We start from the raw sequence: 17,999 nt of genomic DNA, 5'->3' as shown, positions 1-17,999 counted from the left end.
TTAGCAGTTGTCTCAAAGGAGTATGTTGGCGAAATTTCTTTTTTTTTCATTAACTTTGTGGAGAATTTTCTGCTGCAATGGCATAAACAGGAAGGCAATATGCGGTTCTACAGCAACACTTCAGACTGTGATGCGACACACGGCAAGCACTTACCTCAAAGATGAGTAGGTTACTCAGAGGAAACAATGTGGTGGCTGAGTATGGTCTTAAAAAAACTGCTTTGTAACACGGTTTTTCTATACGGCCAACGAAGTTGATACTCATTTATTCACACGCTTCATCAATTACTGACAAGGCGCGTCGGTAGGAATACTTCATTTGGCAAGGAAGTCCTGGCTGACGTGGGCCTAATGCAACTCTGCCTGTAGGCCAAGGTGCAGACTTGTGGGCACAATCTTGAGCCAGTAGCCTGGAATGGGGAATAGGTGCCTTGGACCAGAGAATGCCGTGCCATGCAAGATCGGCTGCTGCAGTCCCTCCACTAGTTTCAGTCATAAACAGGGTTGGATGCCATGAAAAGAGAAAAAAGTATGCAATCTCAAAACAATAAAATGCAATTAATAAACCCATAAGAGAAACCCACAAACAAATACACAAAAAATGGAATGCATATGAGAGAAAAAAGATAAGGACATCTCCCAACAGGCTACAGCAGCAGCCCACGCACTCCTGTAGTGGCTTTGCGTATGGGCATTAGAAGGATCCTTAAAAAAAGGATAAAAGGAACATTGTTCAAGATGTGCCAGAGAAACCACACACAAAAAGAAGTGTGTACAAGGCAGAGACCAAGAATGAATAAAAATAGTCAAGACAAACAACGAAAGGGTTTCTGAAAGGCTTCTGACGCTGGCACACAGGTGGTCACAAGCTCCATATGCTAAACCCAAAACCTTAAAGGGGCGGAGACATCAAATTTTTGGTAGGAGTGTTCTTAGTTTCAAACATTGCATACTCCCACCCGGTGCGTGATACGTGCTCCGCAATTCAAATATGCACATTAAATATTATCGCATTATTTATACTGAGCGATTTCGGTTGGGGTGCATTATGACGTCACTCCCGAGGAAGAGCAGCAACCATGGTCATGTGGGCTACAAAAGTAGTGACACAGGGACCGCTGCACCGTCTGCTCTCGTACACATGCTGTGCATATCAGGGCCTTTCGAAATGCCGGCCAGTACTAAGATACGCTTTATTTTCGAGTAGTTCAAATTATAAAACAGATATTTGAAATTACAATACAAACATGTTTCCACAAAATGCAGTGATGAAAAGAAGCATTTCATTCCTCTTCATAATTCATCGCATCCTAAAGCTTATTCAGCATCTCAATGAATGAGGGAGAATCATGTAGAATGGTACAATTAGTCTGAGCCATAACTGTGTTCAGGAAAAAACATGACAGCTTGACTTTGTAAGCTGCCGAACGACAATCATTCGGCTTTTCATTTCTCAACCTTTTGGCGAAGATCATAGCACCGAAGCGTGGCCTTGTGGTAGAGCATCCACCTCACATTCGGGAGGTGCTGTGTTCAATTCCCAGTGCCGCCGGGTGCCCACCGGTTTTAAGATTTCCCCGCCATGGTGCTCGGCTCATCCAGGGTGAGATGATTGGCAGAAGAGTCTTCGACCAAACCGTTGCCTGGACGGATCAGATAAGTTCCGCCGTCAAGCAACCCTAAATCCACCTCGTGCGGTAGAAGTCCATCTTTTTTTTTAACCCGTCATGCACACCTGCCGATGCGTGTGAGCCAGCCACAACAGTAGCAAGCAAATACCGCTGCACTTTGCTCGAAGGCGGTTTGTGAGCGGAGAGAGCTATGGCACATCTCTCTTGAGGCTAGAGAAGTGAACATAAGTTTTGCAACTGGCACAAGGCGAGAGTTTTGGACTGCGGGTTTTAACCACGTGGAGACGTTTTTGTGCCCGCATTTGACGGGAATTTTGAGGCGCAGGCTATCCTTCCCACGCAGTGCACCCCTGGAGAGCCGAGCACTAGGCCGGGGGACCGCCTGTTCCTATTGGATTAATTGGCTGGTGGACCGGAGGCCGCGGGAATCGTACCCACGACCACCCGTAGCCGAGGCGAGCACTTAAGCACGAGGCCACAGCTGCGGTGGAGATGCTCTTGTCACAGTTCAGACACTGAAAAGGCGCATGACGTTATGTGGCATTGTTGAGAAACATTAATGGCACAAAAAATCTATGAACAGCCGCTTAAGATACAACAAAAGTGAGAGCATTAACAAAACGACCTCTTCCACACTCCCTTGTGACACTTCCAGCCGTGGAATGCTGCCCCAGATGCAGCATTCTTGACGGGACATGGGCCGCTTAACTCTTGTGTATGGGTTTCACCACACTGGAATCCCTGGCCGTAACAGACCCACAGATGCTGGCACATTTCAACTAGGAATCTGTGCAGGAATTTCAGCAGCTGTTTCCCTTCTAACTAGATGAAAAGTGCCTGGGTGATCCGGAGTCTTAGATTTGGAAGTTTGTTAAAATTATGCTCACAAGTTTTTGCTTTCTTTTAATGGTTCATAAGAGTGATGGCCATATGTGCTGACATTACATGTGCTTTCACAAAAGAAACAAACAACTCTACTTTGAGAAAATTCTGGAAAAATTCTAAACGGAACACTCTGCATGCTTTCAGGGGCTCCATACACTGCTCAATGTACTGCAAAAGAATACTTCAGGCTTTCAAGAAGGAACCCTTGAACAAGAGGGCTGACAAAGGTTGGTTTGCTTATCACTGAGAAGCACTGCCTTTTACAGCCTTTCCAATCAAGGCACACTCTGGCATCCCTTTCGATAGCAGCAATGGCACAGGACAAGCATCAAGCGATTTCCACAAAAAGTAACAGCTTTATACGACCTCGTCATCACAGCTCGAACCGCAGAGAAACTAGCCTCTATTTGTCTGTTTCTGCAATAGCCTACAAGATTGACGAGGCCTGAGAGCAAGATTTACAGATCGATTTTGATGCCACACTGGGGTGACGTGGCACCTCGCATCAGCATACTGAAAGTGCATGAATTCTGCACATTACTATGACTACGGCTTATTCCACGAAAAATACTTTTGAACGTAGCTGTGTCTATTGATATGCACGAGACCAAATTTATTGAGAAGTGTGGCAACCTGTACAGAACCAACCAGTATATACAATGCTCACTTAATTGAAGACAAGAAAAAGACAGCTAAAACAGACAGGCTGCCATGCCTAATACTCATTAGAAGCAAAAATATGTCATGTCAATAACAACGGACCGTGTGCTGGACACTCACAGTATCGTTAAAACTCGCAGCAGACCTCTGCGTTAATTTCAGTCCGTCGTTTTCCTAGACATGACCACTTTCTTGATGGTATCCCTCACAACTCCCCGATTTTTCCAGGTAAACGAAATTCCTCTTGACAATTCTAGGTTGCTAGACACCTTTTAAAACCGTCACAGCCCTTCCAAGAAATACAGTAGAGCCTTGCTGTTCTGTTCTTGATTCGTGTAATCTGCAGTATCACAAAACCAAACATTATGCGTGTTGTGCTATTTTTATTTTACAATAAAAATCCTGGATAACTTTTTGAAATGATTCCCTGGCATACATGTCCATAATTTTGCCAAATTCTGACCATATGATGCATTCAGATGCCAAGAAAAATGCCAGCCAAGCTAGCCATCATTTTTGGATGCTTTGCCCACATGCATTTGAGCATTGCGGAGAAGACGCCGCTGCTGCCCTGCACAAAAGCAAAGACACAAAGCATCTTAAGAGCAGCTGCGGCTCTTCCACAACGCACAAGTGTAACGGGACACAGTATCTGAGAACGGTAAGAAATATTTGACGGACTGGACATGCCAAGAAACTTCACCCCCATGGAAAACAAAAATATGGAAACAACTTGCAAGCGCTAGCAAAGGAACTTTTCAAAATTTGTACCAGCACATTCACGAAGGTTTTAATGAAGTGAAAGTGCCAATAAATGCCAGGGACTAGGAAATGGCGCAACACCTGGACATAGAGACTGTCACGTGCAGACCAGCAAAACATTTTTTCATAGGGGCTAATTCAAGCTTGTTGCTAAAACATTGCATTCATAACACCCAAAAAAAATTTTAAGGGAGAAAAGGAGGGGGGGGGGCGAGACAAAAAAAATAAAAGGGAAGGTGGCACAAACCTTTGCCTTAAAAATGCAAAAGGCCTTGTTTCGTACCATTTGCAGAAGCTATCATGTCAGGATTTCGCATTCATTGAAAAGCAGTATGCGTGGCAGACTAGCCAGCAATTAAATTACTGTAATATAATTACAGTAATTAAATTACTTTTCTCGGTAATTTTTTATGTAATTCATTACTTTTGTGGCCTGGAAATTTAGTAATGTAATGAACTACTGTCAAGCAGTAATTTCATGGCAAAGTAATTAATTACTAGCAATATTACTTTTGCTGCATACCGAGTCCATGCTTCTCGTATCTGCCATGCTTTGGCCTCACGTTTGTGGCGATGAGCATATACAAAGCAAAGGTAGGGTATATGGGGGTTTAAGGTCCCAAATTTTCTGAACATGTCCTAAGAAATGCTACAAAGATTTGCTTTGGTTTAGTTTGGTTTATGAGGTTTAACGTCCCAAAGCAACTCAGGCTATGAGGGATGCCATAGTGAAGGGCTCCGGGAATTTTGACCACCTGGGGTTCTTTAAAGTGCACTGACATCGCACAGTACAGGGGCCTATAGCATTACACCTCCACCGAAATGAGACTGCAGAGGCCGGGATCACACCAGTCTTTCGGGTCAGCAGCCGAGCACCATATAACCAATGAGCCGCAGCGGCTACCCCCAAAGATAGAATAAATTACGGTGGGCACTAGAGACTACTTCCATGCTTTGAAAGCGAAAAACATTCATTTTATAATTTATATTGTTTCCTTTCTTTCTAGTGGCACATCTACTCATTAGCATACAGTCATAGGGCAACACATTAAATGAATCATTACTAGCCATGAAGCAACGCGGTTTTGTGGCCAATGGGTTGCGCGATCACCTCACAGTCTGAAGGCCCTTGGTTCAATTCTCTGCACCCTCGGAAGAAATTTTTCTCTTTGCTGATGATGTCACTGGGGGTTGTGAACCACTTTTCCTGGACATCGACAACATAGCCGGGTATCGCATTAAAGTGCCACTTAAGGCTCTTGCCTTAAAAGTGCGGAACCAGTAATAGCCAGCACCCCAGGGAAGCGGCGTACGCAGACGAGAGGTGATGTGTGCGCAGGTGCCAGCACTGCTTTTGCGAAAAGTCTGCATATCAGTCACAGGACTGCTACGCATCTTCCTGCACTGCATACGGTCTCACACACAAACGCATTGCATGGCCACCAGAAGAGCGCCATGACCAAGGCATGCCATATGGCACCTTCGCACGGATGCACTGCGAGTGCTTGAGCAAGTACTTTGACATCGCCGCACTGACAAGAAATCTCAACTGACACGTCTAAGAAAGTCGGTCGTGAGTTGTCGGTTTTTTATGCCCTCATTTGAGGCCCTATTTCTAACTCAAGCGCAACAAAGGCAACAGCGTCCCAGTGACATGCAATTTATTTCCACCAACTTGCCTGCAGAACAAATCAATTGAAAATCAGCAGAACTGGCAGCTTCTCTGCACCCCTGTGCACTTCTCGGATGATGCGTGGATAAGCAGTCAATGTACTCCGGCTGTTTATGCGGATGACAAATTCTTCAAAATCAGGATGGTGGGACGATATTACACATTGAATGATGTACTTCTGATTGAAGAGTGATATGAGAAAGACCATCTACATCAGCAAAGTGGCTGTTCAAATTGAGTAAAGAGGGGAAAAATTTCCAACACCCATTTTCAAGCTCAGTGGCAGTGCAAACAAAAAACTCGAAATTTTCCACAAACCATGACCAAAGCGCAAAATTTTAGCATCGAAACTAAGTACTCTTCATTACTTAAGGCAGGTAATTGTAATGTAATGTCGTTACTTTTTGAGACCAGTAATTTGTAATGTAATTTAATTACTTCTGTGATTTCAAGGAAATGAATTAGTAATAGAATTTAATTACTTTTCAAAAGTAATTTTGCCACGTATGGTGTGTGGTCAGCGGCTGCCTAGGGAACTTCTCAGTGTCCTTAAGTACTTACGCAAACAATGACACACCACCCAGTTCCCTACATGTGACAATGTCCATGAGAAAAAGGAATGTTGTGACAAAGACGGCGAAGCTGGCTGTGGTGCGTTACAGAGCAGTCGCGCTAGGCCAACGGCCATTAAATTATAACTCTGCCATCGTTCATCGCGCCTCACTCTTTGGACGGCCACCACGTAACAATATTATACACCACACAGCATTTGCATTGGAGGGAATGGCCAAGAGCATTTTCCATTTGGTTTTCTGCGTGTTAAAGGAATATATACACGTAACTTTGGTGGCATGTTTTCTTCTCTACAATAATGCATAAAATACTACTACGCATGAATCACCATGTGATATTTGCCCACGGCCGCTAAATAATTTATAATTTTTTCTCTCATGCTGTTTCGGTTTCAACAGCCGAACAATGGCTGTGACGTCAAGGAGTACTTTTGTGTCACGTTAGGCATAGAAAAACACCGATATAATCGCTGCTTCATCGTTATAATTTACTGCAGGGCTGAAGCCAGCCTTTCTCAAGGGCTGGAATGACAACTAATGTGGAAGCAGCGATTATATTGCATTTTTATGCCACACCTGACCTGCAGGCACACGTTGGCATCAAAGTCCTCATTTGGCTGTTAAAACTGAGACCGAAACAGTACGAGAAAGAAATGCTATTATAAACTATTTAGTGGTTATAGGAGAATACCAGGTGGTAATTTATGTATAACAACGCCTTACGCATCATTACAAACAAAAAACACGCACCCGAAAGTTAGGTGTCTATACTCCTTTAATTCTTTCGACCCACATTTCTGCTTACTGATCTTGCTTTGCAGTTCATCTGCTGAACGACTCAGAGATATCACCTGAGAATTGCAGATTACTAAAATATTCTCCATTAACTCTTATCCCCAACTGTTCTGAATCCAGGCCTCGGAACTGAGAAGGTATTCCTGAATACCTCCTGTTTACAGGAGGTATTTTGTTGCAGAGGACGCATTGCGGAGAGTCATTTTTTTTTTTGCACGATTGGTGATGTATTAGACACTGCAGTCCAAGACTTCTTCACCACAGTTTGGTATTGACACTGTCGCTTCCATCATTGACAAAACGCCATCCAATGAAAGTAACGCCTACATGGAAGCTGAAGACATAAACTTGTACTGTTGGAAAAAACTGCATCCGTGCTAGACACTTGCTTGTTCACTCAAATACGGCCTAATAGAGCAGCTGGGACACGGGACCTGGCTTACGTACCTTCGAGGGCTGCACTCGTAGCTATGTGATTAAAAGGTTTCACCTGTGCATTCTTTGAAATGCCTCAGGTATCATCTTTTACCAGGTCAACGGATATACTCAGGCTGTTTTCAGTTTGGGCATATAGTTAAGTGGCGACCATCCGAATAATAAGCGGCGATGAACGATGGCAGTGAGATCAATCTAATGGCCACTCGCCTATAGCGCGACCTTTTTGTTCCCAGGCCACTGCCAGCTTCGTCGTTTTAGTGAGACTACCCGGGGCTGCCGAGGGATTGTTCCAATAGTGAATAGAAGAGCGAGTTGACGGGCTAGTTGGTATTGCATGGTGTAGGAACAGCGCTAAGAACAGGACAGAAGTCAAACATGGAAGCACAGGGACGGGCGCTGACTGTCAACTGAATCTTTATTTCAGAGCACAAACATATATAAGGTGGCAGCAAGCGGGTACAATCATGTATGCGCGGTCACATGGAAACAGTGAATAGTCACGTCAAATAATGACTTTAGACATCTGAGGCTGAGAGGGACGGAAGGGAAGAGGCGATATAACAGAAAAAAACGATAAAAAACTGCACGGTGTAGAGGGCCGTCATGCGAACTAAGAAAAATATAGATGAAGGATTAAACAGGATGCGAAAGTATGGCGAAAAAATGGGTTTATAAATGTTTAAAACTCGTGGAAACGATAGTGAAAGAATAAAACCATTAAAAACAATAAAAATTGCTGTGTGCGGCTAAAAACATGTAAAGAGGGCGTTCAACATTTCTCAAGTTTAACAGGGGCCAAAAATTAAAAAGACTAAAAAGTTTTTTGAAGGCAGTCAACGAAAAACGCCAAGAACCAAAGCACCATGAACCCCAAAGAACAAGAGAGAGGGGAACAAATATCTGCTAGAACACGAATACCCTGAGTTAAGTCACCTCTCAAAAGGTATGCCCAGCTGCCGTTAAGAACATCAATTCTTTCTCAGAAAGGCAGATGGACGGAGTGCTCACACAGCAGTCCTTGGCACGCTGGATTTCGATGGCTTCGATTATTTCTCTAGATAAGCGATCCCGTCCTTTGTCAATGATCGCGCACCCGTCGTAAACAAGGGTGCAGGTGTCGTAATTACACTTTTTGCAATGTTTTGCAAGGTTCCCGGTGATAGCTACCCTGCTCATATTATTGTGGTGCTCTTGTAGCCTGGTGTTTATACATCTCCCCGTTTGGCCTATGTATTTCTTTCCGCTGGACAGGGGAACTGAATAACAACACCTGTGGCGTATGAAACGTGGGGATTGCCATGCGTCTGCCCACAGCCACGAGGAACTCTACTACTGTTAACTCTCTTGCAGAGTGAGGAGAGCTTATGGGGTGCCGAAAACACCACGTCCGCCCCTGCTCGTTTGCCAACTTTTTTCAGGCTATGGCTGACGTTGTAGCTATCACCGGGAACCTTGCAAAACACCGGGAACCTTGCAAAACATTGCAAAAAGTGTAATTACGACACCTGCACCCCTGTTTACGACGGGTGCGCGATCATTGGCAAAGGACGGGATCGCTTATCTAGAGAAATAATCGAAGCCATCGAAATCCGGCGTGCCAAGGACTGCTGTGTGAGCACTCCGTCCATCTGCCTTTCTGAGAAAGAATTGATGTTCTTAACGGCAGCTGGGCATACCTTTTGAGAGTTGACTTAACTCAGGGTATTCGTGTTCTAGCGGACATTTTTTCCCCTCTCTCTTGTTCTTTGGGGTTCATGGTGCTTTGGTTCTTGGCGTTTTTTTTTTTGACTGCCTTCAAAAAACTTTTTAGACTTTTTAATTTTTGGCCCCTGTTAAACTTGAGAAATGTTGAACGCCCTCTTTACATGTTTTTAGCCGGACACAGCAATTTTTATTGTTTTTAATGGTTTTATTCTTTCACTATCGTTTCCACGAGTTTTAAACTTTTATAAACCCATTTTTTCGCCATACTTTCGCAACCTGTTTATTCCTTCATCTATATTTTTCTTAGTTCGCATGACGGCCCTCTACACCGTGCAGTTTTTTATCGGTTTTTTCTGTTATATCGCCTCTTCCCTTCCGTCCCTCTCAGCCTCAGATGTCTAAATTCATTATTTGACGGAACTATTCACTGTTTCCATGTGACCGCGCATACCTGATTGTACCCCCTTGCTGCCACCTTATATATGTTTGTGCTCCGAAATAAAGATTCAGTTTATAGTCACCGCCCGTCCCTGTACTTCCATGTTTGACTTCTGTCCTGTTCTTAGCGCTGTTCCTACACCAGTGAATAGAAGACACCGACAGAGAGACGGCTCAGTGGAGATGGGTTCAGAGGAGGATGGTACAACAGAAATGGCATGGGGGGAAGTGCTGGCCGCCACAATGAAAGATATGTGTGAATGAATCCTGGTAGACGAAGCTTCCGGGACACAGGTCGCCAGTAGCCGACGGACGAAGCCCCTGAATGCACCGAATGGCATGGGCAGGGGGGCGGTGTCCTCATGTGTGGGAGGTGTCTCGGGTCGCGGCAGCGTTGTCATGTCAACATGCCTTGTGGTCAGGGCGGGCGACGGGACGGGGCGGGGGACGCGAATGGGGTGAGCGGCGAGGTCGGTTCGGGTTCGGTGAGCTGGGCACAGCAGGGCGAACCAGGTGCACACGGCCGATGATAACGGCAGGCGGAGGACTCTGAAGATCCAGGACCAGGATGGGGATGATACCCCGCATCTCACACCAAATGTTAAGTGGCGACAATCCGAATAATAAGCGGCGATGAATGATGGCTGTGAGATGATTTTAATGGCCGCTGGCCTATAACGTGACCTTTCCGTTCCCATACCACTGCCAGCTTCGTCGTCTTCGTGACAATAATGCCGCTTTGCACACAGTTTTTCCACAGTGCCGCGAGGTATGCCTTAACGAGGTTTTACTGTACCTGTGAGTACTAACGTTGCTGAATTTGATGCGTGTCAATGTGAAATCTGAACCGATTCATACACCTCCTGCAGTAAGGCCCATGATCCAACTATAAAATTGAAGCTCTGATTTATTGCTATGCGATGCATTCAGAACAGGGGCTGCCCTTGATGGTCGCTCAGATAACTTTGACCACAATGGCAACAAAGGCATCAAATGTTGCCTCCAAACTATAGCTCTCCACCATTCGTGGCATGTTTTCCGCTTCTCTACTGTCTTTTTCCACAGTGGCCCACTCATAACTCACCCCCGTTCTGACTGCGGGGCCAATCCAGCAAACAAGTCTTACGCAGTGCTGTTCGGACGGACCTTATGGCCATGCCACTGCTCTAATTACACCCCACCACTTTTGCACGGCCCCATGGCAACATTCCTAACACAGGTGGGGGAAGGAGGAAGTAGGAGTACCATGAAAGCCAAATGTACAACAAGGACGTAGTGCAGCGGCCTTGGTCAAAGCTCTTGCCCTGAGCTCAAACAGCACAGGTACTTCTGGTTGAGCTTGCAGCTTCGTCATGCCAGAGCTGACAGCTCACCAGCCACACACATCGAAACAAATTTTTAATTACACATGCCAACAATGCCACATCTATTAAGATATGGAAGATGGTGTTAAGCCATCTATGCTCTAGCCAACCCAAAATTCTTACTGCTGTCAAACAGATGACCTCGTTTCTTTTAGGCAATACATCCAGCTCATTACTGTTCACAGCTATGGCAAATTGTCATTTTGACCTCTCAGATTTTTTCCCCAAGAGGCACAAGGGCAATTGGTTAACTGTACGGTTCTTGGGACCAAGCGCCATTAAGCAATCACTACAAGCTCTGGGCAAACACTCCCTGAAGTGGCCACCAAAAATCTTGCACCAAAGCTGCAAATTATACTGTTTGAAAGGGCATTACTTTTTTTATTTATTTGTACCTCAAAGGCCCACAAGGGAGTATTACATGAGGAGTGGGCTGACATGTATTAAAACATCCTGCCAGAGAATTTTTCAGAAAAGGCCAACTGAAGAACTAAACTATTCATCTACATCCTTGAGGCTTTTTCCCTCCCGTAATTCCTACTGCACTAGAAGCCGTGTGTTGGTGCTTGAATCTGAATGCCACACACCCATATGCATGCAGCACACATCCTTTTACCAGCATAGCACCACGTAAGATCATGTCAATGCCTCATTTGGGGACAAGGGGTGCAAGCACACAGAACAGTAGGAACAAAACGCAAAGACTAATGTTGTGTGAGTCACTCCTGTGCTCTGTCTTTTGGACTACATGTCTCAAGATGAACAATCCTCTCCCCATTTTCCTAAAAAAGTGAAACTACAACAAACATCTACTCCTAACTTGTGAAAACAAAACGACGAACACAGAAGGAAGAACATAAACATGTCTCGTCCTTGTCTTTCCATGTATTCTTCAATTATGGGAACTACTTCCTCGTTCAGCTCCCTGTCCTACATACATTCGTCTGTGGCTTCTCGCCTCTCGCCACTGCTTGTCTCTAGGGGCACAAACGTTGCCAGTTTCACAGCAGGAGGCCCACTTTCAAAAAATTATAATTTGCTAGATCCGGAACAGCCTAGCTGTTTTGTTCACAATACAGGCAGGCTTTGTTCATTTGGGGTCTGTAGGTGAAAGCTGTTGTCTTAATAGTGAACGTTTCCACGTTTCCTTTTTGTTTCTTCTTTCTATGTAATGGCTAGGACAAAAACTGTCGCCCACCCAATGCAAAGGAAATAGCCGCATAATCATAAGGTCTCTTCCATTTGGCTGAACTTTCTGCAGTAGTTCTAGGAGTTCTAGGCTGGCTTGCACTTGCCGAAATTGAAGCGCAGCTGCGGTGCAGCAATACGGCGGTGCCCATGTGTAGGTCGAACAAGCGGGAGAGGTATGGCACTAGTTATTTAATGAAATGATGACAGTTCTTTGTTGAAAGCTTTATGGTTTATGGGGGTTTACCGCCCCAAAGTGGCTCAGGCTGTGAGGGATGCCATAGCGAAGGGCTGTGGAAATTTCGACCACCTGGGGTTCTTTACCATGCACTGACATCACAATACACGGGCCTCTAGAATTTCGCCTCCATCGAAATTCGACTGCCGCGACCAGCAACAAACTCGCATCTTTCGGATCACGGGTTTCATCCTGGCTTCGGTGGTCAAATTTCGATGGAGGCGAAATTCTAGGGACCCGTGTACTGTGCGATGCCAGTGCACGTTAAGGGAGCACAGAGACCTAATTTTGGTGGCATATTTTTTTCTTTATAATGATGCGGAAGACACTACTATGCATGAACCACCATGTGGTATTCGCCTACAACCGCTAAATAATTTATAATCGAATATTTCTGTCATGCTGTTTCGGTTTCAACAGCCGAATGAGAGCTGTGACATCCAAGAGAGGTTTTAGGTCATATGAGGCAGAGAAAAACTGCGATATAATTACTGCTCAATCGTTTTCATTTACTGCAGTACTGAAGCCAGCCTTCCTCAAGAGCAGGAATGACAACAAATGTAGAAGCACCAATTATATTGCAGTTTTTCACGCCTCACATGACCTACAACCTCTCTTTAAGGTCACAGTCATCTTTCAGCTAGTGAAACTGGAACAGCACAAGAAAGAAATTCAGTTATAAATTATTTAGCAGCCATAGGAGCATACCACGCGGTAATCCGTGTATAATAATGCCTTACACCTCATTACAAAAAAAGATTGTCTTGGTTTATGGGGGTTTAATGTCCCAAAGCGACTCAGGCTATGAGGGACACTGTAGTGAAGGGCTCTGGAAATTTCGACCAATTGGGGTTCTTTAACGTGCACTGACATCACACAGTACATGGGCCGCTAGAATTTCGCCTTCATTAAAATTCAACCGCCGCGGCCGGGATCGAACCCACGTCTTTCCGGTCAGCAGCCAAGCCCCATAACCACAGAGCCACCGCAGTGGCATCATTATATTAGAAAGAAGAAACCACGCACCCAAAAGTTAGATGTCTATGCTCCCTTAAAGAACACCAGGTGGTCAAAATTTCCGGAGCCCTTCACTACGGCATCCCGCAAAGCCTGAGTTGGTTTGGGACGTTAAACCCCCATAAGCCATAACCTTTCAGCAAATAACTGTCACCATTTCATTAAATAGCTTGTACCATACGTTCTCTGCTTCTTCGACCTACACATAGAGGAGGTGAGTGACTGTTTGAGGAGTCATAATGAAAACCTGAGCGGTCAAGTCGAGTCGCATGGGCGGTATTTCAGCGCTAATTCGTAAGTCGCCTGTGTGTATACATGCAACGATTTTTTTTTTCTTTCTGTGAAACGACCATTTCCTAGAGCAAGTTCATGGTAAAACTTCATTGCAATTTGCTGCTTGAAAATTCTTCCAAGTGTTTCAGGATTTTGGTGGTTGTTGGTGTCGGCGGCATGCAGTTGGTTGCAATTTCGTGACGACAGTAAAGCTATTGGACAATCGGGCCTGCACTCGACCATTCGTTTTGGAAGCGGCCAGTGCCAAGCTGCATTTGAACCGCCTGAGATGTTGTTGCACGCTGCCGGCACCACCGCGGAACTTCACAGAACTAGTGCAGAGAGTGCAGCCAAATCAAAGAAACCTATCATGACGAATCTTAACAAAGTTGTAGTTTGGGCTTGTTCGTATAGCATATTAGAAGACATAGCGCAGCACAATGGGACAGAGAAAAGCACACAGGACAAGCGCTTATCCTGTGTGCTCCTTTTCTCTGTCCCATTGCGCTGCACTATGTCTTCTTCTAATATCACCACAATGACCTGTCACACACTGCAACAGTGCCTTGTGAGCTTTATGCACCTCACAAGCTTCCAAACAGTCAAAGGACATCAAGCACATTGCCCACAATGTTCATCTCTTTAAGGGCTCTTTACACCATCAGCTGTAAAAAGATCTTAAGCTTAGAGGCTTTAAAATTAAGCTTGCTTCTCCAGCTGCCTCATGCGCTCCATTCTAGTTGGCTACCTGGATCCAAGCACCTTTCCCACGTAAAACCGATGCTCGGCGCAGGTGGCACAGCACTCATTTTAAAATTCTCACAGAAGGTTGAGGGCTCACCTTGTGGCGCCTTAGAGCCTTTGCTGCCTCAGCATTTTAACGTCCCATTTGTTCAGCCTCTGCGCCAGCAAGCCAACGCCGGACTCGAAGCAGGAATCGGGAAGGTCCGTGCATACCACAAAACTGCCAGTCAGTTTTTAAAGTCCTGTTTTCTGAAATAAATATGAATTTAAAAGAACATGTTTCGCGCTGCAGGCACCAAAGCGTAATCGCTTATCTCGCCGCAAATTTTGCACCTGTTTTAGAAAGCGAATTGTAACAGCAGAACACAACTGTAAAGGGCAGCATTAATTCAACACTCTACAGACTTTCCCAGCCGCCGGGCCACAAACAATCGAACCGCGTACAAAACTCATCGCACAAAAGGTTAGTTCAACTGGACTGTTGTCAAAAGTTTCCCGCCTTTTTTCGGGAACACGCAAAAGCTGGTAATTATGCGTGTTTTACATGACCATGAGTTCAATTGGGCTGGATTGACAAAAGGTATAAAACACGCTCAGCGCAAGCTCTTTTCGGTTGAACTGCACAGAGCTTTAGAGCAGAACTTACGAAAAAACAAACGAGTCTTTCCCTCCGAGCCTTTGGGTCCACTGCCGGGCAAGCGGGCTCAGCGCTAGTCCTGGGTTATCTGCTAACACAAAATATTCGGGCGCAAGGAAGTTGACAACGGAATGCTGAGTGTAAGATAACAGGCAATCACTCAGTATGTGCATACCAAAAGATAGCAAGAACAAATTACTCACGTGCAACACGATCGCGCGCTCTTTCCGTCGACCGGCCATAATGCTACTGAAAGCAATGCTCGGCTCGGCTCAAACATGGCTCAAACAGCAAAAAATTTTCCAGACGTGACGTCTTTGCTTCAAACCGGATGCGACGTCATGGGTTGAAATAACGCTTGCGTTATTTCGACCTGGTTGCAGCAGTCACTGCTCGGTTGCAGCCCCTCATTTATAGGCGCGGTACGCGCCTGTTTGTTCTTCGCGCCAGGGCAGGCGCGCACATACACGCAGCTTCATCTGCACAAACTCCTTCTCCTTCTTGCGCCGGGCGCGCGACCCCATTGGTTGAGCGGGGAAACCACCTGATAGAACAATCTAGGTCATTCGTGGCACGCTCAGTCATCGGCGCCGGAGCGAAGGGGGGAGGGTATCACTTCGGCGCGCACCAGGTAACCCCCTTTCCGTCGAACACAAGCAAAAACTTCTCCAACGTTCGAGAAGAATTGACGCCGCACGTGTCTATGTTTACATTGGCGCCTCGACGGCGGGCTGAGTGAAAGCCACCGTGCGCTCCAGGGTTCTTCCCCGCCGTTTTTTTTTGTTCACTTTACCGCGCGCGGTCGAGATTCCTTAGGCGCAGCGTCGGTTTGTTTCGAACATGCGCCGAATTTTGTGACAGCCATACACGCACGCGCGCGCGCGTTTGGGTGGGTGGGTTGGTGTCGGTTCAACCACGGACAGCAATCCTTTCGCATTCTCACACGTAAGCAGCCTTAATGCCGAATTTTTTGTTTGTCATGAAACTTATACCGAAGTTTCATTCAGGCACAGAATCAGCCAGCGCCAGTGGCGTCAGTTTGGTAGTGGGGAGGTTTTAGAGTCCCGAAGCTGCACGTAAGCTGTGACGAACGCCGTTGTGGAGGAGGGCTCCGGATTAATTTGTATTCCCTGCGGGTTCTTTAACGTGCTCTGGACATCGCGCAGCACATGGACGACCACCGCGGCCGCGATCCACTCGCGCGGGCTTGGGCTCAGCCGCCGCAGCGCGTCAGAGTCGACTGGGGATCGGCATCCTTGAAAGAATTCGGGCACATGGAAGCAGAGCGCTTTGTCAGGGGTGTCACGAAGTAAGCAGAATAAAAATTAATCACAGAGTAGTGTACAGTACCTAAAACACAGCTTACTCATTTATCTTTGTCAATCAGAACAAGCGTAATTCATGAAGAATGTCTACGCATTCAAAGTGCCTTCGTACGTCATTTAAAGCACAACAAGATGCGGTGATCTCGGAGGCTGGGTATTGAGTTTGCCGGTCTCCCTTTTAATCGTCTGGGCCCTCCGTTTTAGATGGCACTGCGGCTCGTTCACTCTAGGTGGAGTGCAGAGCTCTCTCATATGGCTTTGCGCATAACTTTTACGATCAGCAACAAAGTATTAAAAGACCCTGGCGCTAATGACAGCTGTCGTTGTAAAATGATTAATTCGGACCGGTGTAGACCGGCACAGTCAACCTGCGCTCCCTGAGTCAGATTCAAAGAAATTTGCAATAAGTGCAACGCATCATAACACGCGCGTGTCGTCCAGAATTCTATGAAAGTATTTATCAGTGTCTAAATGCAAAACTACAGCTTTGTTTTGTCACCGAGCACAAATCTGAAACACGACTGCCTCTTCAGCAGCGTCCGTATAGAAGCTCAATCAGAAAGGAGGCGAAACGCAAAGGCGCTCGTGTGCTGTGCGATGTCAGTGGACGGTAAAGATCCCCAGATGGTCGAAATTATTCTGTAGCCCTCCACTACGGCACCTCTTTCTTCCTTTCTTCTTTCACTCCCACCTTTATACACCACCCTCCTTTATACGCCCGATACACCACAGCTTTCGCTCTCTAACTAGGATGAGTAGTAAGTGTTTTTTATTAAAATAATAATAAAAAGCGAGGAAAAGATTTTTGCTAGCCCCGGCATCTGCCATAGATACTGGAGCACCTGAGCTGAGGCAGCGTAAATAAATGATAGCAGGCAGAATGGAGAACTGAAATGAAAGAGGTGAGGGGACAGGAAGAGAGGATAGGGGGAGAAGTAATATACACAAACTACTCAGCAGTATTTAAACTGCACCTCATTTGTTTCGTTCGCCCATCCTACTCAATGTATATGTCAGATTAACTTTCCCTAATTAGGGGATTCCCTTTCCCTCTGTCGTGGCAATACGAACACACAGTCCTGCGCGCTGGAAGCATTCGCTGAAGGAAAGCTGCTTCTCACGACCTGTGTTCTTGCTAGTCATTTCACTTCCGGATGCTGCCCCCGAACGACGACGCAGAGTGTTTCACTGTTCATACGCTCGTGACCTTAGCTTTCGGGATACTTTTCGGCTGTGGGAAAGGCCTCGTCTTCTGAAACAGCGATTTCGGCTGTCTGCGTTCCGCGGCCTCGGTGCCCTGCTCCGTCATAACAAGTTGTACGCTGCCTCTCCTCCCCCCGCATTAACGGCTTGCCGTTAGTATGTACGCGCTTGGGCGCTGGAGGAAGCTAAAGGTTGATTTAGGCTCATTAACGCACCTGACGTCTTCTGGTCTGAATATCCCTCAGCTGAAATGAAATCAAGCCGCTGAAGTACACTGCCTACTGTAGAAAACTAAACAGGGGAAAAAAACTTAGGCTGGATCGCATTTAACATGCCTCGGAAACAACGTCCACTTATCAGTAAACTAATTTTGGAAACATCTCCGGCGACCAAGTTTTCGCGACATTTATTTGGCCATTGATTTGTTTACTGGCCCAGCCAGTTGAGCGGCTT

At 45.9% G+C, this 17,999-nt stretch overlaps 1 long non-coding RNA gene across 2 annotated transcripts; it reads right to left on the bottom strand.

The window, feature by feature from the left end:
- Positions 1–306: 306 nt before the first annotated feature.
- On the bottom strand, positions 307–15,377 carry LOC144133074 (uncharacterized). 2 transcript variants are annotated; one of them, XR_013314977.1, is made up of 4 exons: positions 15,222–15,377; positions 15,028–15,106; positions 14,479–14,630; positions 307–482 (listed from the first exon to the last, which is right to left on the bottom strand). It is a non-coding gene; the product is annotated as an uncharacterized LOC144133074 (long non-coding RNA). The 2 variants fall into 2 exon arrangements; XR_013314976.1 differs by having other exon boundaries at positions 15,028–15,377.
- Positions 15,378–17,999: the final 2,622 nt, after the last annotated feature.

This window comes from Amblyomma americanum, chromosome 1 (genome assembly GCF_052857255.1).
Source record: "Amblyomma americanum isolate KBUSLIRL-KWMA chromosome 1, ASM5285725v1, whole genome shotgun sequence".
NCBI classification, from domain to species: domain Eukaryota; kingdom Metazoa; phylum Arthropoda; class Arachnida; order Ixodida; family Ixodidae; genus Amblyomma; species Amblyomma americanum.
The sequence above is the reverse complement of the archived record's forward strand: the minus strand, read 5'-3'. Positions and strand labels throughout refer to the sequence as shown.